The sequence below is a fragment of the Cebus imitator genome, unplaced genomic scaffold (assembly GCF_001604975.1).
Source record: "Cebus imitator isolate Cc_AM_T3 unplaced genomic scaffold, Cebus_imitator-1.0 Scaffold11, whole genome shotgun sequence".
Taxonomy (NCBI): Eukaryota; Metazoa; Chordata; class Mammalia; order Primates; family Cebidae; genus Cebus; species Cebus imitator.
In genome coordinates, this window is record NW_016107326.1 from 9,007,408 (window position 1) to 9,033,041 (window position 25,634).

Genomic DNA, 25,634 nt, shown 5'->3' on the forward strand with positions numbered 1-25,634 from the left:
GCCCTGATGTCCACAGCAAGGAGACCCTCCCCACTCTATGATGTTGGGGGTGCTGCCAGTTGTAAGGAATTCCTCTGCAGTCTGCCAAGTACCACCTGAGGACCATGTGGTTCTGCCGAGCGCTAGTGCTTCCATCTTACAGTGTAGGAGATGGCGCCTTGGGAGTAATGATATCACCACCTAGTTGGAAAATGCGGATGGGGTTTGCAATCACTGTAGCTGAAGGGTGGGGAGGGGAGCAGGGTGCCTCTACTTCAAGGTGCCCTTGAAGCTGGCTCCTGTCTGGCTGTGGCACATCTGTCCCCCTCTCTCATATTGTTCCTCTCAGCCTCTGGCCTGGTGGGGACACCTGGTTCAGAGGGAGGGGCCAGTTCCTGAAGCTTCTGGGTGTCTACATGATGACAGGCTCTGGCTAAACTAGTGAATGGCAGTCCATGGGGCAGTGGGAAGCTATGCGGATGTTAGTGCACCCACCGCCCACCAGTCCTGGCACCCCTTATTCCTTCATCATCTCATCCACTCAAGGGCTCTGGCTACCTGTGAGGGCTGACACCCTGCCTGATGCTCACCTGAGCCTCTGCCTCACTCATTCTTCTACACTGGAGATCTGGCATGTCCAAAGCCAGTGTGTGAAGTGGGGCAACCTCAGGTGGGGTGTCCAAAGTGGGTATGGCCTGAGTTCAGATCCCAGCTCTCCTACCCCCTCCCTGTGTGACCCTGGACAACTAGTTGCCCTCTGTGCCTTCAGTGTCCTCCTCTGCAAACTGAGAACCATAATCGTACCTGCTTCGAGGATTGCCCAGTGAGGATTAATTGAGGAAATTTATGCAAAGCACAGAATTGGTGCCCAATACAGATCTGGTGCTCAGTCAATACCAGTGCTTTTCATTCCCACCTTGGTTGGTTTGTACTTTCACAAACCCAAGACAGGATGCTGAGAATTACCCTGCTCCTCTCTTTGCATCTTCCACACATTCAGTCCTGTCCATGTGACCTCCCCAATAGCTCTGGAGTCTGCGCTGTCCTCTCACCCAGGGGGGCCTCTGCTCTGGTTTAGTTTGGTGTCACCTCTGGCCTGCACATTTGTGGCCCCTAGCCAGGTTCCCAGGCTACAGGCTCCTAGAAATTAAATCCAGCTTCACTGCTGCCTTTGAAAAGCACACTGTGTCATGTGCACACCTAAGCTCCACGACCTGGCAGTCACCATGGGTGGGTGAAAGGATGCCCTCTAAGGACTTGCTAAGGGCCTAGGGTGTCTAGGGTGAAATTTTAGGAAGTAAAGCTGGATGTGTGCTTTTTCTCTCACCGTTCTGTGTCTGCCAGACCTCATACTTAGCAGCCAGCGGACCCTTCACTCTCACCTAGCATATACACTTTCTCCCCTCCATGCCTTTGCCCAGGCTGGGCTCTCTGCCTGGAAACCCCCTTCCCCACAATTCCAACTCCACTTTCTGTTCTGAGCTCACCTATCCTGACCCTCCAGCCTCCCTTTATATTCAGCTTATTACCTGTCTTTCATGTTCTGCTTAAAGCACCCTGTGTATATTGCCTTGAATCTGCACTTACCTCATGTCATATTTCTGTTTACACGCCACTCAGACCAATGCTTCTCAAACTTTATCATGCACATGAACCACTTGGGGATCTTTTCCAAATGCGGATTCAGCTGATCTGAGTTGGAGTCTCTGCATTTTTAACAAGCTCCCTGATGATGCTAATGCTGTTGGTTCAGGACTATATTTTAAATAACAAATCCTTGGATAGCGAGTCCCTAGAGGCCAATTACTTGTGTTCAGTTCATCTTGGTATCCCTGGTACCTAGCTAGCAGCTTGGCAAATGGAAAATCAATTAAATGCCTAGTGAAGTGAACAAATGAATGAATGAATGAATGAAAGGCATCTCATCCAGATGAGAGTGTTGGGAAGTCTTTTGGAGTTGTTGATACCTGAGTTGCATCCTTAGGAAGGTACAGGAGGGAGCCAGGTAGAAAGGGCAGTGGTGGGTTGTGATACTTCAGGTGAAGTTCAGGGCTAAGGCACAGGGATGTGCAGAAGAGCAGGTGCAGGATAGTGCCGGAATGAAAGACTTGAAGTTCAAGGTATTGGGGACTGAGGCCAGGTCACCAATAGCCAGCCAAGGATTCCAAGCTAGCTTGTTTGATCCTGGAGCCTCTGGAGACTGGCATGACCCCAACTGTGGGATGCTCCTGCAGCAGACTAGGAGGAATCCCAGAGAGGAGATATAAGATTGGGTAGTCACCTAGGGGACTTCGCAGTCAATGGTGTGGAGCTCAGCCCATGGCAATGAGGATAGAGTCAGGGCACAGGTTAAAGAGAAACTGAGGAGGAAGCATAGACAGGACTTGATGACTGATTGGAAAAAAGGGTAAAGGAAGGCCTTCCCCCTTTTCTGGGAGGCACCCGGGTGAGTGGTGGCAGGAGTAAACCAACACTGGAGTTTAGGAGGAGGAGCTGGTCTCATGGGAAGGCTGAGGAGTTGAATTTCAAAGCTGGCTGGGTGTTAAGAGCCCGTGAGACATCCACAGCCTATGCGCCAGGAGCTCCGGAGAGAGCCCAGGGCTGGAGATGACAGGATGGGAAGCGTCGACTGACAGATACTCATTGAAGTTTTGGGAGAGATGAGATCATCCAGGGAAATCTTAGAAATAAGAAGAGAAGAAGGGAGAGGAGGGACTCTGGAGGGAAACCATTCATTTAAAGAGCAAGAATTAATGACAACCTGTTAGAAGATAAAATGGGAATAGAACACATTTATAACAGCAACAAAAAAGCTAAAAAACCTGGGAATCAACATAACAAGAAATGTGCAAAATCTAAGTGGAGAAAGCATTAAAATGCTTCCAAGGGACAAAAAAGCATTTGAATAATGCTCTTGGATAGAAAACTAACATCATAAAATTGTCCATTCTCCCTCAGTTAGTTTAGAATTTAATAAGGTTTTCAATAAAAATGAAGTCTTTGTTGTTGTTGTTGTTTAGACAAACTGATTCTAACATTCATAGGAAAAAACAAGTAAGTGTCGAGAGGCAATTCTCCATGGGCCTCTCATGTTTCTGCATGAGCAGAAGTAACGACTGCCTCTGTTCCAGACTATTTTTGCAAAGACAGACTAGTGAACGTGTTTGGGAGATAGAGATAGTGTTTTCCTCTGGAGCAAAGGGCAATTTGTTTACTGTCCAGTATAACAAAGATAATGTCTCCTTGTGGGGCAAAAACCAGGCAAGTTTACTGCCCATTATAAAAGACTCAGGCTCCCTAAATTTAAGGTTTTTCTCCTGTAACACAACTCACTGCTTTTTCAGCCTTTTCTTTCACGGCTTCTGGGTCACGTGTCATACTTAGAAAGTTCTTTCCATTCTGAGGGTTATAAAATTCTCACATTTCTGGTACACTTATTACCTGCTTGTGTAGGTATCACTTGGACTCTTTGACATACTGTAGCACTTGGGGCTTGTGTAACCATCACAAATGCTGATGCTCTGGCTACTGTTATCGCCATGAATAATAAAGTCCTTTGTCTCTGACCCAGAAGTCTTGTGTCTTCTGCCAGCACAGAAACAGGACGGGCTAACTTGTTAGTTTGCAGGCAGAGTAAGAAGCCACTTTAGACCCTTCACAATTCTTGACAAGAATAGCTAGCAAATATCTGAAAGAAGAAAGCAAAGAGTGGGGGCTAGCTTGCCCTATTAGATATTAAACCATACTATAAAACCATATTATATAAAACAATATGGTACTAGACAACACAGCAGAACGAAATCCAATTTCAGAAATTACACATATGCATTATGCAATAAAAGGAGTTGAAGCAACTGGAGAACCATCTAGAAAAAGTGTTGGATCCATATCTCATACTTTATACTAGAATAAACTCCATATGAAACAAAAATGTAACTGTAACAAAATGATAATATAATAAGTGTACCAGAAACGTGAGAATTTTGAAACTCTCAGAATGGGAAGAACTTTTTAAGTATGACACGTGACCCAGAAGCCATAAAAGAATAGACTGATAATTTTAACTTTTAAAACAAAACTTCTGCATGGCAAAACTCAACATACACAAAGCTAAAAGACAGACTTGGAAAGTATGTGTAACTCATATCACCGACAAAAGGTGTATTTCCTCATAACATAGTGTCAAGGCAGGGCGGGGTGGCTCATGCCTGTGATCCTAGCACTTTGGGAGGCTGAGGTGGGTGGATCATGAGGTCAGGACATTGAGACCATCTTGGCTAACATGGTGAAACCTTGTCTCTACTAAAAATACAAAAAATGAGCCAGGCATGGTGGCACGAGCCTGTAGTCCCAGCTACTCAGGAGCCTGAGGCAGGAGAATTGCTCGAACAGGGGAGGCAGAGGTTGCAGTGAGCCGAGACTGCGCCACTGCACTCCAGCCTGGGAGATGGAACGAGACTCTATCTTAAAAAAAATAAGTGTCCACAAATCAATATAAAAAAGATCAAATAACACGAAAGCTAGATGGACAAGGTATAAAGAGTTATCAAAACCTGGGAGAATATGCCTCCTTACTTATAATAAGAGAAATATAATTAAAATTTCACTGAGACATCATTTTCAGTTTGCTTAAGATCAAAACACTGGATAACAGATGTGTGTGCGCTACCTGTATAGGGCTCCCCCATGAAAATAACAAAGAGAATGAGCCGAAGATAGCCTATGACAGAGACTAAGCCTGTGCAGCTGGAGTCTCAGAAAGCAGAAGAGAGGTGCACTGGAGGAACACACCAAGGAGAACATCTCAAGAAGGAGGTAGGGTCCCGGCCTGAATGCCGCAAAGACATTAAGAATTTAGATGAGGACTTGGAGACCTGCAGTCGATGTGTTCATCAGGTCCATGGTGACCTCGGTGAGAGTGGGTTCACTTCAATTGAGTATGTGACTGTGTAAGCCGGAATGCAATGTTTCGGAGAGAATGAAATGTGCGGAATTGGATATCGTAGACACTTTCGGAAAGCTTGGTCATGAATGGAAAATAAGAAGGTGGAAACTGACAGAAGACAGGGCCGCGTGTGGGTGTCTCTTTCTTCTCCTCCTTTCCCTCCTTATTCGCTTCTTTCTCCTTCTCTGTCTCCTCTTTCTTCTCCTTTTCCGCCTTCCCTTTCTCCTTCTCCTCTTTCTTCTCTTGCTCCTTTTCCTTCTCATTTTTACCTTTTCCTTTTCTTTTTCCTTCTCCTTTCCCCCTCCTCCTTTGTCCCCATCTTTTTCCCCTTCCTCACCTCCTCGTCCTCATTATAATTATTATTATTTAAAAGATGCAAAATGTGCATGTTTGGCTGGTGATGGCAAGCTAGTAAAGAAGAATCCCTGCAAGTTACAGGAGTCAGAGGGGACTGTCTGGTTATCTGTTGCTGTGTAACAAATCACCGCAAAACTTAGAAGTGTAAAACTGCTACCATTTTATTATACTTGCAATTCTTTATATCTGGAATTCTGACAGGGCATAGCAGGGACACTTTGTCTTTGCTCTACAACGTACAGGCCTCTGTTGGGATGCCTTTGACACAGCGGGTGGCTGGCACTGTGTGAGTGCCTCAATTTTTCTCTGCATCTAAGATGGCTCCTTCATGTCTGGCACCTGGGCTGGGGTGGCTGGAACAGCTGGGTCTGGCCAGCATCACTCATTCTCCATGTGAGTTCTCCACATGGCTGGCTCAAGCATCTTGAGAGCATACTCAGGGTCCCCAAGAGCAAGGGTCTCAGGAGCCCAAATGCAAAGTTCAGGGTTCTTATGACCTAGTCTTGCAAGACATGCAGAGTTACTTCTATTGCATTCTTTTATTTACACATGGCCAGGCCAAGGTCAGTGTGGTGGGGGTTACGTAAGGGTCTGAATACCAAGAGGCATGGTTCATTGGCAGCAGGGGGCATCCCTATGGCTACCATAGGGATCATTAAGAAAGTGATTTTTTTTTTTTTTTTTTTTTTTGTGAAAGCCAACAGGATTAGGATCTAGAGCATTGAGATGAGAATCGCTTTGGGCAGGAGGGGGCACCACTTTCACTGGAAGAGAGGAAGAAGGCAAGGGTAGGGTTAGATGTAGATGAATGGGACCGGAAAGAAGAGTGCTGGATTGCTCTGATTTTTGAGTGATGAAGGAAGTGAGGTCCTCTACGGGGCTCATGGTGGAACTAGATAGTAGGTTTATAGAGAATGTATGAATTTTGACATATTTGTGGAGAGAGGGAGAAAGAAACAACCGGGGCCAAGGTGAGTGGGTTCATTCAAAGTTAGGGTCCACAGATTTGCAATGATACCCACAGTCATAGTTGTATATGATCTTTTTTGCTGATTACGCTCAGCATTTCCAGTGTGAGATAAAAAGAAAATCAGAGAATGAAATGTATCTGAGGTTAGAGTTTTATTAGAAAGGAGAAGAAGGCAAAGAATAAATGGTATTGACAGGAGAAAGAATCATGGGGTCTTCACTGGGTAGAAAAATATGTAAGGCCAAGGGAGGGATAGTTTGGAGAATGTTGACGGACAAGAGAAGATAGGTCTCCATGTGATTAAAAATCTTCTTGAAGCATTTGTAAGCGAGAGATGCCGAAAAACTAGAGATATTCATTAAAGAATGGGCTGATCTACAATTATGATTTCAGATGTACAGGAGTCCTGGATAATGATAGGCCCAGAGTGTGGCCAGAGGTGTGGGTGGCTGGAGAAGAGAGAAGAACAGATCATCAGAGATGAGGTTAAAAATCTGAGCATCCAGGGTGTTGGGCAGCACATCCACGTGGAAACTGGAGTCACCAGGGTGAGGTCTGTGTGGAGATGAAGGCTGTGAACCTGATGCTAATGTCTTCCATGATGTTGGGGTGGGACTGAAAGGCTAGTGGATGGCACAGGTAAGATGCTGGAGCAGGGGTTCTGCAGCCAGGTGTCATGAGCCTCAAGGAGCAGGGAGGAATGTCACATATGGTGGTGGGTCATGGTGAGGAGAGAGAGGCATGGACTCATTCTTAGCCTGGGGTGTGGGGAGTGTGAGAATGATTGGCCATCACCAGCCAGGGCTCAGGGAAGCAGTGTCTTTCCCTTGATGCAGGGTCACCAGGTTTGACTTTGTCTTCAAGTCACTTCCTTTGCCCCTAGAGTGGCTGCTATGGTTTGAATGTGTCCCCTGAAGTTCATGTGTTGAAAACTTAATCCCTAATTTGACAGTGTTAAGAGGTGGGGTCTAATATGCAGTGATTAGGTCATGAGGGCTCTGTCTGATGAATGGATTAATGTCATTGGGAAAAGTGGGATAGTAATGGTGAGAGCGGAGTTGTTAAAAATGTGAGTTCAGCTCCCTCTTGCCCTCTCATACTCTCTTGCCCATTGGCCTTCCTCCATGGGATGATGCAGCAAGAAGACCCTCACCAGATGTGGGTCACTCAATCTTGGACTTCCAAGCCTTCAAAACTCTAAGAAATAAATTTCTTTTTTATTAAATAAATCACCCCTTCTGTGGTATTCTGTTACAGTAACACAAAATGAACTGGGACAGTGGTCAAGCAGCATGGCTCCAGCAGTGAGGACGGATTGAAAGAGGAGGGTTAGAGAAATCTAGCACAATTCTATTTTCCTAGGTGAATTCTTGAGAAGTCACTTTGGCAGCATCCAACCCAGCCCAACTCACATTCAAAGTAGGCTGTGCTGGCCTCCAGAACAGAACTTCAGCTATCTGATTACCTGGGGAGGGGATGCTCTGATGGCCAGAGCTTCTGGCTCTCCACCAGACCCACATGGAATATACACTGGTTGTGGGAGGGCAGCATCCCTGCCTTCAAATCCCTTATCTGTCTAAAGAAAATGCTTGGAGGGAAATTAAGCAGAAGTAGGGCATTCGCCTGCACATGCGTCAGAGTTGAGGTGAGTTGGAGGTGGGGGGGAGAGGAACATGTGACCCCTCTCCCTCAGCTTCCCAGAGGGAGGGGAACTGTTGGCAATGGCCAGAAATGGGATAGAATTGTCCAAAGGACATGACCTCAGCCACAGGAATCTGAAAACACAAGTCACAGTTCTTATGTAAAAATGGCAAATTTCTTACCACGAAGAAAATTAAAAACAGAAAAGAGCTATGAGCACTTTAGCATGCTTTTCTGGGGATGACCCCTCTGTGGTGGGTCTCAGATGAAGCCTGCCATGACCACATCTGACAGGCTGGTGCCTCCCTAGACACTTCCCTCGCCTTCTAGCCTGAGTGTAATCCCAGCGGGCTCCAGAGGTTTGGCCTTTCTGAGAAGCGAGGGCATGACTCAGTCAAGGTTCTATTGTTGTAAGTAATGGAAACTGACTTGAGTTAACTTCAGCAGGGAAGGAAATTCACTGGAAAGAATCTGGTTTATCTCACACAAGACAAGGGCTGCAGGGCCTCCTGAGGCTTGGGACTCAGGAGTCAACATTTGCCAAAATGTGGTCCATGGCTTGCTACTCCTAGCAGACGTCTGAGAAAATAAAATGCTCTGTGGCCCAATGAGTTTGGGAAATGCCATTTATGTTTTTTCTCTAGGCATATTGGTATATTAATGGCTCTGATAAGTCTTGCAGCAAGAAAGCTTATTTAAGTAGACAAGCACTTCCCTGAAATGTGGAATAAAATATACTTGTTGAGAACCTGATTAAAGAGGAAGAGTTTCCCACCCTGGCTCTCACCCCATTGTGATGGGGAGCTGACTTTACTGTGAAGAACATACACTGGAGAGGCTATATGTCTCTAACGGTTAGGGGTATGGACCACCTGCTTTTGAATCCTTATTTTACCACATGCTAGCTGAATGATCTGGGCAAGTTATTTAATATCTCTAAGTCTCAATTTGCTATCTATAAATCAGAGTAATAATATCTCTTGAGATTGTAGTAAGGATTAAGTGAGCTAATCGAACTATTTGGTTCACAGTAAGTGCAAAAGGATTGAGCTATTCTTATAGATTGAATACACACACTCTTTGCCATGAAATTCACAGCACTGGGGGCAGCTCATGTTTAATAATCACTTGTTGGTGTCTACTCCTAATGGGCTGGGGACACAGAGGTGAGTCTGGTGGTATGTCCCAGCCTTCATGGGGCTCCCAATTCTGTGGAGTAGACAGGAATGTTAGAGATTATTACAAAGAGGGATGGTAAGAACACAGTACTATGACAGCCCACAGGAGGAGCACCTAGCCCAGACTGAGGTGGAGAGTAGTGGGGTGGGGGAAGGGTGTTGCAGGCTAATGGCATGAAGGTGCCTGCCAGCTTTGGGCATCCCAAGCAGCCTGGTGTGGCCAGGGAATGAGGTGAGAAGTGATGGTGTTGAAGATGTTGGTAGGAACCATCACAAGGAAGGCCTTGAACACCAGACCAAGGAGCTGGGGTGTTATCCTATGGGTGCTAGGAGCTAACAGAGTGTTTCTGTCAAGTGAGTGTCATGGCAAGTGTGCATTTAGTAAGCTCCCTCTGGCAGTGATAGGGCTCATTGGTTGGAGAAGCCAAGCCTGGAAGCCAAGAGATTAGGGAGAGCTGGTTAGGGAAACCAAACTGGGAGATGGGGAAAGACTTGGCTTGGGTGACTTCATGATGCCACTAATTGAACTGATGATTGGTCCTGATTAAGATGAATATCCTGAGCCTGAATTACGTTGACTTGGGGGACTCTGTGGGCAGTCCAAGTTGTGATATTCATCAGGCACTTGGATGTGTGGGCTTGAAGTGACAGATCTGGGAGCTGTGGGTGTTTCAGTGGTAATTGAATCCATGAGAATGGATGGGATTGTTCAGAGAGGGTCGAGATCAAGGCAACCCTGGGTAGCTTGACTCTTCAGGGGAGTAGGGAAGAGAATTCTGCTAAAGAAGAGGTTCTGTGGACCACCTAGCAGTCCAGATTTCTTAAAGATTCAAATTCTCAGAGGAACTGGTTTTTCTCCTCAAGGGAAACCTCCTGTCTCCTCAAATCCTGTCTGTCTGTCTTGAACCCAGGCTATGATGGTTAGGCCCTAGTATGACATAATGGCTTAAGGGCCAAGAGAGGATACCCAAGGGCCCCTGCTCGTTACTATTACCCTGTCATTGCTACACTTTGCCAGTACCCCATACCAGTTTCCATCTCTACAACAGGGAGAGCTGGATTTTGTCAGCTGCTTCTGCCCCAAAGTTGTTGTTATACACACAAGAAGATCGGATTCAGCAGAGTGACAGCTGAGGAAGTGATGCAGGCTGTCCTCATTTCTGGGGTCTTATCCAAACCCTCTGCACTTTTGGGTGCCTGCACCCACAGCCACTACTTTGTTGTGGTGGGTGCTAGACTAGCCTGATGAGGGAGGAAGCAGGGACATTTTAATGTATAGGCTTTAGTGAACACATCTAGGCACTCTGTTCCTTCCTTCTATTGTTCAACCTGGAGAATAACAGGCACACAGGTGAAATCTCCTTACTTTCATAGGGGTTTGCCAGGGTTGGAGCTGACAAACCTGTTTAATTGACAATCAAATGAGCTAATAATGGCCGTGTCATCCCAAAGGGAGAACTAGTGCCAACCTGGGGTAGTGGAGGGAGTTCCAGGGGAACAGAAAGTCCCTTCTGATACTAAGCATCTTTAGAAGTGATGCTTGGGACAGAGTAGACTCTTGGGCCTGGGTTATTGGCTGACAACTCAATGCTTCCACACTCTCCTCTGTGCACAAAGGACTAGAAGCCTGAGAATTACATTTCCAAGAATCCCTGCAACGTGGGTTCCAGGTTAGAATCTTTCCATAAGAAGCAGGTGCATGGGATTCAGAAGGCATAAAAGAAGCCGAAGCCATATTATTGTCCTTCAGCTGTGGTGAGTAGAGTGGTGGGCTTTGGCAGATGGCAGATTTTAAAACAATCTCAAAATTTTCCTGAAGCAACAGTGTTGGAGGCGTCTGTGATCCTGCAGGAGTTGCTGCAGATTCTGCAACTTTTTTTTACTTTCTGAAAATTTGTAGAGAATCTTTATTATATAAATATCCAATGACCTTCATTTTTCTAGCTATTCCAAAAGTTTTGTTAAGCGCTATATGACATTTGCTGTATAACAAATCACCCCAAAACCTAACGACTTAAAGCAACAATTACATATTTAGTTCACAATGTTGTGGATCAGAATTTGTGCTAGGCACAGTTGAGTGGTTCTTCTGGTCTTGGTGGGGCTCACTAATGCATTTTACAAGAACAGGCTAAATTCAAATTCTTATCACATGGATACAGGGAAGACAATCATCAGGGCCAATTTTGCAGTCTACCACAGCATCTATTTCTTATTTAAATAACCTTCCTGCTTGAAAGACTCAGAGAGTTTGTTTCCCTGAGCAAACCTTGAAGACGTAACATCACTCTTTATTTCTGGTCTTCGTTGGGCTCACTAATGCACAAAGGCTCAGTAAAGAGGCAGGTATTGAGACATGGATTAAGTAGTGGGCTGAGAGTTAAGGATTTGGGTTTAAGTCCTGGATTGTGCTACTTATTGCAAGTCAACCTTGGGCCAGTCTCTTCGGAGTCTTGAACCCTTCTCTCTCAAATGGACATGGTTAAACTTATGTGCAGCAATCAAGTAAAACAATGGTCGAAAAGAAGTTTGAATAGATTAATGATCATATCCTGCATTTAAATAATGCCACGCTGTGAAACCTTCCCACCTGGGGACTGCCAAAGCCGGGGGTGGGGGGGTGGGGGGGGGGCCAGGGGGCAGGGACCGCTCTGGTGAGATAGAAGTCAGAAAGATGTTGGTCACTTGCTTTTCTCCCTTCTCAGATTCCCTGGTATATTTTGGGGCTTAGAAGTAAAGAATGGATGACCAGCCAAATCTTCCATTTTCAGCCTCTGTGTTGGAATTAAGCCAGTGTTTGGAAAAGCCCTAGAACTGCTGGAGCCAGGACAAACTCCAGGGCTGGCAGGAGACACCTCCCATCCACTGCTCCCATCTGCCCTCTTGGCTCCTGGTGCAGTGAGGCCCTGCTTGTCCTGGCCCATCCTCTCCCCAAGCCTCATGTGCACAGCTGCTTAAAGGACCACTCCTCTTGTTAAGTCCCAACTCAAGCTGGACATGATTCACAGGGATAATGAGCTCGTAAATAAATTCCTGCTGCATCAGCTCATGGAGCTGAAGGTTAGGCTAGGGATGTGGGCCAGGGCAGGCAGAAGGAACCAGGCCTAGAGATTCAAATGTCCCCTGTGTTCTCTCCAGGGGACACATAAGGAGGGTGATGAAAACATAAGAGATCCTGTGAATCCATCGCTGGCATGTTGCACAGTGGACTGGTTATGCTCTCAGTGCTGAGATCCTTGGATCCATAATCCCATTCTCTACTCTGCTTTCAGAATCCAGTTCTGCTAGAGATAGATTTTTGGGAGGTCAGTGGCCAGTGGCTGTGTATTTAGCAGAGCAGAACCAAGGTAGCAGGCTCTGTGAGGAGCTAGCTGCTGAGGAATAGGGGATGTGTTCACAGTTTTTGGGGTTTGCCAGTAGAGAGAGGTCACAGGGAAATAAAGAAGGTCAGCACAATACCCCCCAAATGTGAGTAGTCCTAGAAAGACATGCACTTCCTATCAGTAGAAATGTGCAAGAAGAGGCAGGTAACTCCTTACAAGCATCAATGTGGGAGAGTGTGAGGCAATAGCTGAGGATCGATGAGATGCCTTTTGAGGCCCCTGTAAGCTCCCTATGCCTACAAGCTGTGTGGAAGGCAGTTTGCCTTGATGTTTGGCTATGACTGCTTTTGCTTATAACCTGCCAGTGGCTTTTTTTAGCCCACTTAGAATAAAATCACAAAAAATTTTCCCATGTCAATAATCACTTCAGTATTATTTCAGACCATTCTCCCCGTTGTTCACTGTGCTTGATGCCACCTACCTTTTTTCTTACCCTTAAACTTGACCTCTAGTTAGGATAGACTGGGCTGTGCTGCAGTAACATACAAACCCTGGAATCTCAGTGGCTCAGCTCCTTACACGTCTGATTCTTCTTTATGAACTATTGATGTGGGCTGGCAGATCTGTTCTCCACCTAGTGACTCAGGGATCCAGGTTCCCTCCATTTTATGATGCTGCTATCCCAAAATGTGGCATCCAATGTGGCCCTGGTGAGAAATTTATTTGGCCCAGCATTGACACTCGTCACTTATATGCTCACAGTCTGTTGGCTGGAACTAGTCACATAGCCTAAGCACAAATGCAGGGGAGGCTGGGCACTGCAGGGGAGCACATGGATATTGGGTGGGCACTCATGGTCTGGGCATGTATTTGTCAGGGTTCCAAGTTGCAAGCAATGAAAAGTGACTTCAGGTGTTTCAAGCAGAAAACAAATTTACTAAAACAATATTTTGGAGTTTATTGAGTCTCCTAAAGAGCCAGAAAACTACGCATGAAGGCGATGTAGCTGGAAATAGTACCCCCAATCATGTTGCAGAGCAGCTCTGAGATGTTGCCCCTGGGCACAGACACCATGGCCATCCCTGCCAACAGTGCTGGCACTGAACATGGAGTCTGCCACATAGCGATAGCCATGGCTGCCCCAGAGACTGGACATGGTTACTGCATTAGGGACACCCTTGTCAGCCTGCAGCCTGCACAGCCCCAGTTTCTTTGTGTCACTCACTTCTGACTCAAGGTCTAGGGTCAGCATGTCTGATTGAGGAGCATAAACGAACCACATGCTAGCTGCAAGGGAGGCTGACTGTATTAGTCTGTTCTCATACTGCTAATAAAGACATACCTAAGACTAGGTAATTGAAAAAGAAAGAAAGGTTATTTTTCTTTTTAGAAGACTGGGCTCAGTCTCACATGGCTGGGGAGATCTCACAATCATGGAAGACAAAGGAGCAAAAATACATCTTACATGTGACAGGCAAGGGATCTTGTGGAGGGGTGCTCCTGTTCATAAAACCATCAGATCCCATGAGACTTATTACTATCATGAGAACAGCATGGGAAGGACCTGCCCCCATGACTCAATTACCTCCCATGACACATGGGGATTATGGGAGCTACAATTCAAGATGAGATTTGGGTGGGGACACAGCCAAACTCTATCACTGATAAAACAAATATCTGGCATTTTATGTCCTACGAAAGGCCCTGGTTTGCAAGGAGAGCCCCAAGTAAAAGTGATGAATATTCACTGCATTACCTCAGGGCCTTTGCACTCACTGCCTCCTCTATCTACAGGTATTTCCTCAGATGTTCTCAAAGCTGGCTCTTTCTCTGCTCAAACACAAGCTCTGATGAGCAAATCTAATGCAGTCCTCATGAGGCAATCGCATCCACCTGACTTGTTTTCTTCATGGCACCTATCCCTACCTTGTCCATTCATTTGTTTACTGATTTAATTTCTGTGTACCTGTAAGAGGTAACAAGCACACATCATGGTAGGAGACAGGTTCAAACCCCGACCCTGCCATTTACTAGCTGTGTGACCTTGGGCAGCTTATTTATTTGACTTTGTAGTGCCTGCAGTTTCCACATCCAGCGGTGGTGTGTGCCCGTGTCTGCGGGAGCAGGTTCGGGCTGACTGAACATGTGTCCTGTGCTGGCCACTGTGCTGGATCTCTGCCCCTGTAATCTCATTAAGCCACAGCACATCACTGTGAAATGCCTCTTATTTGTGTCCTGGTTTCCCTTAGGCAGTGAGAGATAATGTACAGGCTCAAGTTCACATTGCGGGAGGCAGTGCAAAGCCTATGCATTTCCTGTAGTCATCACACAGAAACCCCCTTCAGACTCCATGCCTGTGCGTTTGGGGGCATAAGGGACTGTTTCTCCAGTTGTTGAGATTATAAAATAATCTCCCTGGGGGGTTCTTGTTGTAGTGGACTAAGAATCCCTTCCTAACCTCGTCCCTGGCTGTAATTTTATCCCACAGAGAAGGGGTGTGGCACATGGGCCTAGGGCCGAGTGTGAGTCCAGGTGATAGAAGAAGGCGGTTGCACCCCAAAGGCTCACTCTACCCTTGGAGCAGTCAGATCTGGGGCAGACATTAAGAATTCAGGCACAAAGGAGAGGCCAGGGGCCCACAACAGGGAGGCAGGTGTCCCTGGCTTCCAGGAACACATGGAGCAAGACACAGTCCTTCTTCCTATCTCCTTGTTCTCTGACTGAGATAGCACATGGAAGAGGGGGTATCTCTAGGCCCAAAGAGGAAGCCTGAAAGTTGTGTGGAAGTGGCCACCTGGGAGTCAGGTGGATGGGTCTTTTCTTTGACAATGTAGATTTTGTGTACTTTCATTGACAGGCTGGATTTGACCATCTGGTCATTGTTTGGGGACCTTTGCTCTAGATCATCTCTAAGGACTATTCCAGCTTTGATCTCCAACCTGGGTGGAGAAAGAGACTAAGGTTCTGACAGGTGAAGTAGGTTTGTCCCAGTTTGCAACTGTGGCTGCAAGGGAAGTAGGGACAGGCTTTATTCATTTCTTATTTCTTATGATCTCTGAGAGCCTGGCACAGAGAAGGTGCTCAGAGAGCCTTTGGTGAATGAATGAATGAATGGCTATTAAACTTGGGTAACAGGAAGATGGCAGGGATTATGTATTTCTGTTGATGGGTGTCACAAATGCGTAAGGACAGGAAGGAGGGAGTGCTGAGGCTGACAGTGAGTGAAGATAGAGGGACTTTCCAGCACTCTGGGGCTGTTCACTGCAGTACCACAGCAAACAGCAATCGTGTGCCCTGAAAGGGCATTCCTTTGTTACCAGGAGGCACAGGAAAGAATGGTAACACAGTGGCTGGTCATCAGAAAAAGATGCAAGGATGCTGAGTATATAAAGCTGCAGGATGCATTGCATTATGCATGCCTGAGTCCTGAAGCTTGCTTTGTAAAGCACAGTGCTTATTTTAATAAGTGAAAATCTTTAATGCAGTGGGGTAAAATCACAGCTTTGTGGATGTCTTCTTGTTCTCATAAGTGAGGCTTAGCTTCACCAAACACCAAGTTCAATGGGCAGCTAAGCAGGGACTTAGATGTCCTTCTGGTTTGCTTTCTGGGGCAGAAAAAGGATGAATGCTCCCAGTATCTTGTACACATCAGGTGCTTAGTCAAAGTCTGATAAATGAACGTTTCTCACCCTGCATCTGATATAGCACTGTCTTATGGTAGAAAACTTAAGGAACATGTGACTGCATTCGCCCATTCATCTCCTAGTTGTTCGTTGACATTTGAAATTTATTTGCAGACTTATATGTAGTGGTGAGAGATAAGGCTTCATGTGTGGGCTTGGGCACTGACGGGAACTCCCATGTTGGCTCACATGGTGTGCACATGACTCCACTGTGCCGAGGGCTTTCAGAGATAAGCCAGGAAAAAAGAACGGGGATGGTGGCTGGGTGGGGAGTGGGGATATGGGAGTGGGGGAGAGTAGTGTTATGTCCTGAGAATTAACCTGGGGGATGGAGAACAACTCTCTGCTTCACAGTGTCTCAGATAAGAGACCTCTGGGATATTCGATTTCTTCTTTTCCTACAGATTGCTAGCAGCAGAGTCAATCTGAAGTTCTAACTACCCTGGTCATATATTTGGCTGGCCGTGGCTGATGAAGCAGAAAGGATAGGGCAGGAGTACTTGGCTGATGCGTAGCCAACACGTCTTCTCATGGTGAGTGTTGGTGGACCCTTGAGTGCAGATGTGGTTCCCTCCACCCAACTAGGGGTGTAAAGGCAGCTGGCATCTAAGCCCCTTTGACTTGGTGGTCTCCTTACTTCATGCAAGCTGCCTGGCCCACTGGACTTTGCTCATATCTCCTGAGGACAAGGTCGTCGCTAGGGGACTGTGTCTACCCCCTTGCAGGCTCATCTTGTGTTTCCCTGGCACTGATTGTTTTCTGCCTTGGTAGTTACCAAAGCGAGCGCTTCCTTGAGACGTGGCTGAGGTGTGGTGCTCACCAGCCTTCCAAGTGAACCCAGCCTTTGGGGATCTGGCCCAGTTCAAACCCATTCCTAGAAAACCCAGAATTGGCTCTCTGTGGCCATAATACTGAAAGACTAGCTTTTTGTGAAGAGGATGACCTCGATTGTTTTATTAATGCACTGAAAGACATATGAATATAAATGACTGTCTTTTTTGGTTGATATATAATAATTGTACACATTAACCCATTTTTGCCTGAGGTTGCAATATTTTGAATTTTTGCAAACAGAGGTTGGCGATGACCTCGAGCAATAGGATATAAATAACTCCCTCATGCTTAGCTTTCCAATGATGTTTTATACTGTTTTCCATAATGGCTGTACTAGTTCCAATAATGGAATGCTAAGCATAAATGGGATAACCCCATTTATGGGGTATGTGTGATATTTTGATACATGCATACAATGTATAATGATCAAATCAGGGTATTTAGGATATCTATCATCTCAAATATTTACGCTTTTTTCTTAGGAACGTTTCAGATCTTCTTATAGCTATTTTGAGATATATGCTAAATAATTGCTAACTCTAGTCACCTTACTGTGTCATTGAACACTAGAACTTACTTCCTCTACGATATGTTGTACCCATTTTCCAACACCTCTTTATTCCCTCTTTACCCATCCCAGACTCTGATAGCTATCATGCTATGCTCCACTTCCATGAGATCAACTTTTTTAGCTTTCACATATGAATAAGAACATGTGGTATTTTTCTTTCTGTACTTGGCTTATTTCATTAACTTAATGACCTCCAGTTCCATCCATAATGCTGAAAATAATACAATTTCATTTATTTTTATGGCCAAATAGAATTCCATTGTGTATATGTGCCACATTTTCTTTATCCATTTGTCCATTGATAGACACTTATGTTTATTCCATATCTTGGCTATTGTGAATAATGCTCCACTATACATGAGTGTGCAGGTATCCCTTTGATGTACTGATTTCCTTTCCTTTGGATAAATGCTCAGTACTGGGATTGTGAAATTGTATGGTAGTTATACTTTTAGTTTTCTGAGGAAACTTTATACTGTTTTCCATAATGGCTGTATGTGTGTATTAGTTTATATTCCCACCAACAGTGTGTAAGAGGTCTCTTTTCTTTGTGTCCTTGGTAGCATTTGTTATTTTTTGTTTTTTTATTATAACCATTCTAATTAGGATGAGGTGATATTTTATTGTGGTTTTGATTTGTATTTCCCTGATGATTAGTAATGTTGAACAGTTTTTTATATACCTATTGGCCACTGGTATGTTTTCTTTTGAGAAATGTTTATTCATGTCTCTGGCCCACTTTTTAATGGGATTATTTGTTTTGGTGTTCAGTTGAGTTCTTTGTATATTCTGGACATTAGTCCCTTGTTGGATGCATAGTTGTAAATATTTTCTCCATTCTATAAGTTATCTGTTTACTCTCTTCTTGATTGTTTCATTTGGTGTTCAGAAGCTTTTAGCTTAATGTAGTCCTCTTTGTCTATTTTTGTTTTTGTTGCCTGTGCTCTTGACGTCTTAGACATAAAGTCTTTGTTAGACCAATGTCCTGAAATTTTTCCTCTATATTTTCTTCTAGTATCTTGTAGTTTTGAGTCTTACATTTAAGTCTTCAATTCATCTTGAATTGATTTTTGTATGTGATGAGAGATATGGGTCTAATTTCATTCTTCTGCATATGGATATCCAGTTTTCCCAACACCATTCATTGAAGAGGGTGCCCTTTCCCCAGGGTATGTTCTTGGTGCCTCTGTTGAAAATCATTTGGCTTTAAATACATGTATTTATTTCTGAATTCTCCATTCTGTTCCATTGTTCTATGTATCTGTTTTTATACCAATGTCATTCCAGTTTGGTTACCATAGGCTTATAATATATTTTGATGTCAGGAAGTACAGTGCCTCCAACTTTGTTCTTTTTGCTCAGTGTTGCTTTGGCTATTTGGGGTCTTTTGTGGTTCCATATGAATTTTTGTATTTTACAAAAACTTCTGTGAAGAATGTCATTGACATTTTGATAGAAATTGCATTGAGTCTGCAGATTGCTTTGCATTGTGTCATCATTTTAACAATATTAAAATATTAATTCTTCTAATCCATGAGCATGGGATGCCGTTCCATTTGTTTGTTTCCTCTTCAATTTCTTTTATCAGTATTTTGTAGTTTTCATGGCAGAGGCTTTCACCTCCTAAGTTAAATTTATTCCTAGGAGTTTTATCCTTTTTTGGTAGCTATCGTAAATGGGATTGTTTTCCTGATTTCTCTTTTCAGCTAGTTTATTAGTGTGTAGAAAAAAACATTTTAAAAATTATTTTTGAAGGTTGATTTTGTATCCTGAAACTTTACTAAATTTGTTCATGTATTCTAAGAGTTTTTTTGGTGAAGTCTTCAGAGTTTTCTAAATATAAGATTATATTATCTGCAAAGAGGGACAACATGACTTTCTCTTTTCTAACTTGAGTGCCTTTCATTTCTTTTCCTGGCCTGATTGCTTTGGTTTGGACTTCTATACTGTATTGAATAAGAGTGGTAAAAGTGGGCGTCTTTATCTTGTTCCAGTTTTTAGAGGAAAAGCTTTCAGCTTTTCCCCATTTAGTATGTTAGCTTAGGGTTTGTTATGTATGGCCTTTTTTATGTTGAGGTATGTTCCTTTTATGCTTAGTTTGTTGAATTTTTATCATGAAGGGGTGCTAAACTTTATCAAATGCTTTTTCCATTTATTGCGATATCATATGGTTTTTGCCTTCATTCTCTTAATGTGATATATCACATTTATTGATTGCATATGTTGATTTGCATCCCTGGGCTAAATCTCACTTCATCATAGTGTGCTACCTTTTGAATGTGTTGTAGAATTTAGTTTGTTAGTATTTTGTTCAGAATTTTTGCATCTGTGTTCACTAGGGATATTGGTCTATAGTTTTCCATTTTTGTTGTGTTCTTGTCTAATTTTGATATCAGGGCAATGCTGGCCTCATGTAATAAGTTAGAAAGAATTTCCTCCTCTTCAATTTATTGGAATAACTTCAGAAGAATTTGTGTTAGTTCTTTAAAAGTTTGGTAGAATTCAGCAGTAAAGCTACTTTTTTTTGTAGTGAGTCAGCTTTTATTTGTTGTGAGATATTTTTTTGTTTTTAACTAATTCAATCTTATTACTCATTATTGGTCTGTTCAGGTTTTCTATTTCTTCCTGATTCAATCTTGGTAGGTTGTATGTGTCCAGAAATTTTTACCATTTCCTGTAAGTTCCCAGTTCGCTAGTGTATAGTTGTTTCTGATAGTCTCTAATAATTCTTTGTATTTCTGTGGTATCATGTTGTAATGTCTTCTTTGTTGCTGATTTTATATATTTGGGTCATTTCTCTTTTTTCCTTGGTTAGTTTAACTGGTGGTTTATTGATTTTGTTTACCATTTTATAAAACCAATTTTTAAAAATTGATTCTTTGGATTGTTTTATAAGTCTCTACTTCATTTAGCTGCTTTGATCTTTACTATCTCTTTCCTTCTGCTAATTTTGTGCTTTATTTTTTCTTGCTTTTCTAGTTTCTTAAGGTGCATCACTATGTTGCTTATTTAAAGTCTTTCTACTTTTTTGAGATAGGCATTTATTGTTATAAATGTCGCTCTTAGCACTGTTTTTGCTGTATCCCATAGGTTTTGGTATGTTGTGTTTTTACTTTCATTTGTTTCAAGAAATTAAAAATTTTTCTTCTTAATTTCTTTGTTGGTCCATTGGTTGTTCAGGAGCATGTTATTTAATTTCCAAGTGTTCTTTATAATTTCCAAAGTTCCTTTTTTTATTGATTATTTTATTTTATTTTATTCCATTATCATCTGAGAAGATATTTGATGTAATTTTGATTATGAAAAATTTGTTGAGACTTGTTTTGTGCTCTTACATATGGTCTATCCTAGAGAATATTCCACATGCTAATGGTAAAAAGGTGTATTCTGCTGCTGTTGGATGAAATGTTCTGTAAATGCCTGTTGGGTCCATTTGGCCTAAAGTGCAATTTAAATCCAATGTTTCTTTGTTGATTTTCACTCTAGATGATCTGTATGATGCTGAGAGTGAGGTGTTCAAGTCCCCGAATATTACTATTTGTAGTAAAACTGCTCTGGTGTTGGGCATGTATATATATAGAATTGTTATAGCTTCTTGCTGAATTGATCCCTTTATCATCATATAATGATCTTTAAGTAAAAAATGGTTAAAAGAGACAGAGATCATTTGCCTGTTTTATCTGATATAACTACTGTTGCTCACTTTTGATTCCCATTTGTGTGGAATATATTTTTTTCTTCTCTTCACTTTCAGTTCGTGGGTATATTTACAAGTGAAGTGAATTTCTTGTAGCAAGTACATAGTTGATTCAATAGTTGATTCATGTCCCCCCCGCCCTTTAGCCAGTCTATATCTTTGAAGTAGGGAATTGAATCTATTTACATTTAAGGTTATTACTGATAGGTGAGGATGTATTCAAGTCATTTTGTTAATTGTTTTCACATTGTTTTGTATGTCCTTTGTTCCTTTCTTCCTCTCTTGTTGTTGCAGTTTGGTGGTTTTCTGTAGTGGTAATATTTGACTCATTTCTCACTTTTATATCTGCTTTAAAAATGGTTTTATACTTTTGTGTGTTTTTATGGTGGTAGATATCATTCTTTTGCTTCCAGGTGTAGGGCTCCCTTGAGCATTTCTGATAGGCTGGTCTAGTGGTGATTCCCTCAGATTTTCTTGTCTGGGGAAGACTTTATTTCTCCTTCATTTTTGAAGGATAGCTTTGCTTGGTAAAGCATTCTTGGCTGGCAGGTTTTTTTTTTTCTTTCAGCTCTTTGAATATGTCATTTTATTCTCTCCTGGTCTGTAAGGTTTTGGCTGAGAAATCCACCGTTAGTTGAATTGGACTTCCTTATATGTGACTTGACTCTTACTACTTTTAGAATTCTCTCTTTATCTTTGACTTTTGACCGTTTGGTTATAATATGCTTTGGAGAAGATTATTTGGGTTTAATCTTTTTGGAGATTTTTGAGCTTCCTGTATCTGTCTATATTACTTCTAAGACATGGGAAATTTTCAGCTATTATTTTATTAAATAGATTTTCTATACCATTGTCCATATCTTCTCCAGTAAATCCTAAGATTCAGCTATATGGTCACTTTATGGTGTCTTATATATCATGTAGATTTTTTCATTCTTTTTTCTTTTCTTTTTTTTGTCTGAGTGGGTTATTTCAAAATTCCTTGTTTTGCTTGATTTAGCTTATTGTTTAAATTCTCAATTGATTTTAAATTTTATTTATTGAATTTTTCAGTTCCAGAATTTCTTTTTTTTAAATTATGCTTCTTTGTTGAACTTCTCATTCAGATCATAAATTGTTTTTCTGACTTATACGTATTGCTCACCTGTGTTCTCTTATATATCACCGAGCTCCTTAAAGATAATTATTTTAAATTCTTTTTCAGGCATTTTATAGATTTCCTTTTTTGTTGGGAACTATTACTAGAGGCTTATTGTATTCCTTTGGAGGTGTCATGTTTCCTTGCATTTTCATGTGTCCTTACATTGATTTCTGCATATCTGATTTAATAGTTACACCTTCCAATTTTGTAGATTGGCTTTTGTAGGAAAATACTCTTTTTCTATAGGTATATCTATAGTGTTGGTTGGGTAGGGTATTTTGGCTTTGATTGCAGTAGTGTGGTCTTTATGATTTCTTCATCTGTAATTGGCATCAGTGGTGTTTGTGAATTCCGCCGTGGCTTAGGCAGTGGTCATTAGTGGGGTCTGTGGCAAGACTTTACTAGGGACAGGGATGCCATGCAGGCCAGTCTTTGGGTACCTAGTGGTGGTGGCAGCAGCAGTGTACATGGGTGTTGGTGGTGGTGGGTCTAAGTGGGCTAGTCCTTGGGCCACCAGGTAGTTTGCTTGGATGCCAGAATTGGCAGCAGTGGGCCATGTAGATGGGCATGTCTTTGAGCCCCTGGTTGGTGTGTATAGTATTTCTGGTGGCTGTAGTGGTGGAGGGCCAACTCTTGGGCCTCCAAGCAGCATGTGCAGGCACGAGCAGTGGTGTGTAGGTGGGTGCCAGTGGTGGTGGCAGAGGCAGACCTGTCTTCAGGCCCCTGGAAGGTGTGTGTGGGCTCTGGGAATGGTGTGCAAGGTGGCTCAATTTCCAGGCCCCCAGATGGTATGTTTGTATGTTACTGGTGGTGTCAGTGGGTGAGTCAAGCCTGTTGTCAGGGTTCTATATAGTGTTTGCTGGAACAGGCAGTGTGGATCAATCCCCAGGATCCCAGACAACACATGTGGGTGCTGATGGCAGTAGTGGGCAGGGTGAGTCAATCCAGCAGGTGGGGCAGGCCTATCCTTAGGACCCTGGAAAGCATGCAAGAGTGCCAATGATGGCAGGTGAGGCGGATTGATTCCTAGGACCCTAGGTAGTATGCACAGGTACTGGCAGTGGTGGCAATGAGTGCCATGGGGTTATTCTCAGGTCCCTAAAATGGCATATGCAAATGCCAGTGATGGCAGTGGTGGTTGGAGATGTCTGTCCTCAGGCCCTAGGATGGCACCTATGTGTGTCAATCCCTAGACCCCCTAAGATACATGCAGCAGCCTAGTGGCTCCACCAATGGAGTGGTAGGGGTTGCTGTCAGGGACATCAGCTCCAGGCAGTTGGCTCTGAGGAGCACATGCTTCAGCTCCCTTTGTCCCAGGGGAAGTCTGCCTAGTGAGCTGCACCATTCATTCCCTGGGGTGTAGCACACTGTATGGGCTAGAGTGCTGGAGACCTGACCACTCCTGCCAGGTCCTGGCATCACAATGCTGCAGGTCTCTGGGTGGGTGGGTGAGGGATGTCTCCAGGGATGTGGAAATGCAGGGGCTGTTGGGCCCCAGGACAGGATGCAGTCTGGTAGGGTCTAGGATCACAACATGGCGCTGTGCTGCAGCTGATTGCATCTTGGGGGTGTTTGGCACCCTGCACGAGCTCTCTCTCTGAGACAAAACCATCATGCAGACTCCACACAGCTCCCTCTACTCGTCTCAGGGCCCATGAAGGCCAAGGGGCTCTCCTGTGGCTAAGATTGCAGGAGTCCATGATGGGAATGTGGGCGACTGGGATCTCTCCTTACCTTTTCCTTGCAGTGGGGAGTTTGTCAATGCTCCAAGCTGATCCTGACCAGGCCAGCTGCTTCACTTATCTCTTCTTCCATGCCTCTGAGGCTCCCTGCTGAATCCCACCATTCTCTCTTAGACAAGGAAGTCCACCTGTGGTTATCTCCTCAGGCACTGGGCACCTCTATTCAGCCATCTGGAGGCCCTGTCAGTAAATGACCTGCTGAAGCAGATGTTGGGCTTAATCCCAGCACTGCCCCTCTTTAGTTTTGTGGCCTTGGACAAGTCACCCCTCTTCCCTCAGCCCTACCCGAGATATCATAGCAGTTTACCACTGGAAGCATAGCTCATTGAGTCCACAGACCTGAATATGAAATCTGCCCTTTCAATCTCCAAGATACAGTGCTTTGAGCAGGGTTTTTGCTTATTTGTGTGTGCATTTGATTTGTGTGTATGTCCTTTTTTTTTGAGACAGAATCTCATTCTGTTGCTCAGGCTGTAGTACAGTGGCGTGATCTTGACTCACTGCAACCTCTGCCTCCTGGATTCAAGCAATTCTTGCGCCTCAGCCTCCCGAGTAGCTGAGACCACAGGTGCACACCACTACACCCAGATAAATTTTATATTTTTAATAGAGATGGGGTTTCACCTTGTTGGCCAGGCTGTTCTAAAACTCCTGGCCTCCAGTGATCTGCCCGCCTTGGCCTCCCAAAGTGCTGGGATTACAAGTGTGAGCCACTGTGTCCAGCCATGTGTGTAAGTTTTAAGTTCTCTGCTCCTCTTAGTTCTGTAAGTATAAAATGGCAGTGGTAAGTGCCCACTTAGAGTCTGTCAGGACGACACAAGCATATTATAGCAATAATAGCAAACATTTATTGCCTACCCTGTGCGTCTGGCTGTATTTTGCATGTGCTGTTTCTCTCAATCTTTAAAACAGGTTGATAATAGCATCTCTCATTTTACAGATCAAAAACTAAAAAGGTGGGAACAAAAGAAGCTTCCAATCCTTCTGGCTTTCTTCCCAAAGCCAGGAGGCAGCTCCTGAGTGGTGGATTTTGGATTATAGGTGATGCTCCCAGCAAAGGGCCTGGCCCAGAGGAATGCTCAAGAGTAGGATGAAAAGACTGAGGGCTTCTTCGTCTACAAAAGGAAGGGTTGGGACTGATGGAAATTGAAAAGTCTAGATCTTCACAATCCTCAACAGTTTCACCACCAATGCACACACAAAATGAGTGTGCCTTGTATTTCCAGTCCTGTGATGAATATGAAAAGAGCCTCACCATCAGGTTCCACGTCCGGATCTGAGAACTCACAGGGAGGGCTCACCTTCCTGGTCCCAAAATACTGCAAAATATATAATCCTTCAATCTTAAACATATACATTTTATTGCTTTTCATTATACAGTTATACATATTTACTATTGAAAACACAGATAAGAAAAAAAAGAAGGCCGGGTGCGGTGGCTCAAGCCTGTAATCCCAGTACTTTGGGAGGCCAAGGCGGGTGGATCACGAGGTCAAGAGATCGAGACCATCCTGGTCAACATGGTGTAAACCCCGTCTCTACTAAAAGTACAAAAAATTAGCTGGGCATGGTG

The 25,634-nt window shown here is 43.7% G+C and overlaps 1 long non-coding RNA gene across 2 annotated transcripts in view; it reads left to right on the plus strand.

Annotated features, from left to right (window-relative positions):
- LOC119466782 overlaps positions 1 to 25,463 on the plus strand; it is a 156,540-nt gene extending 131,077 nt beyond the window's left edge. For both annotated transcript variants that reach the window (XR_005195252.1, XR_005195253.1), the window contains 2 exons: positions 16,481 to 16,609; positions 25,002 to 25,463. This is a non-coding gene — a long non-coding RNA (uncharacterized LOC119466782). The remainder of the gene's footprint in view (positions 1 to 16,480; positions 16,610 to 25,001) is intronic.
- The last annotated feature ends 171 nt before the right edge of the window (positions 25,464 to 25,634 follow it).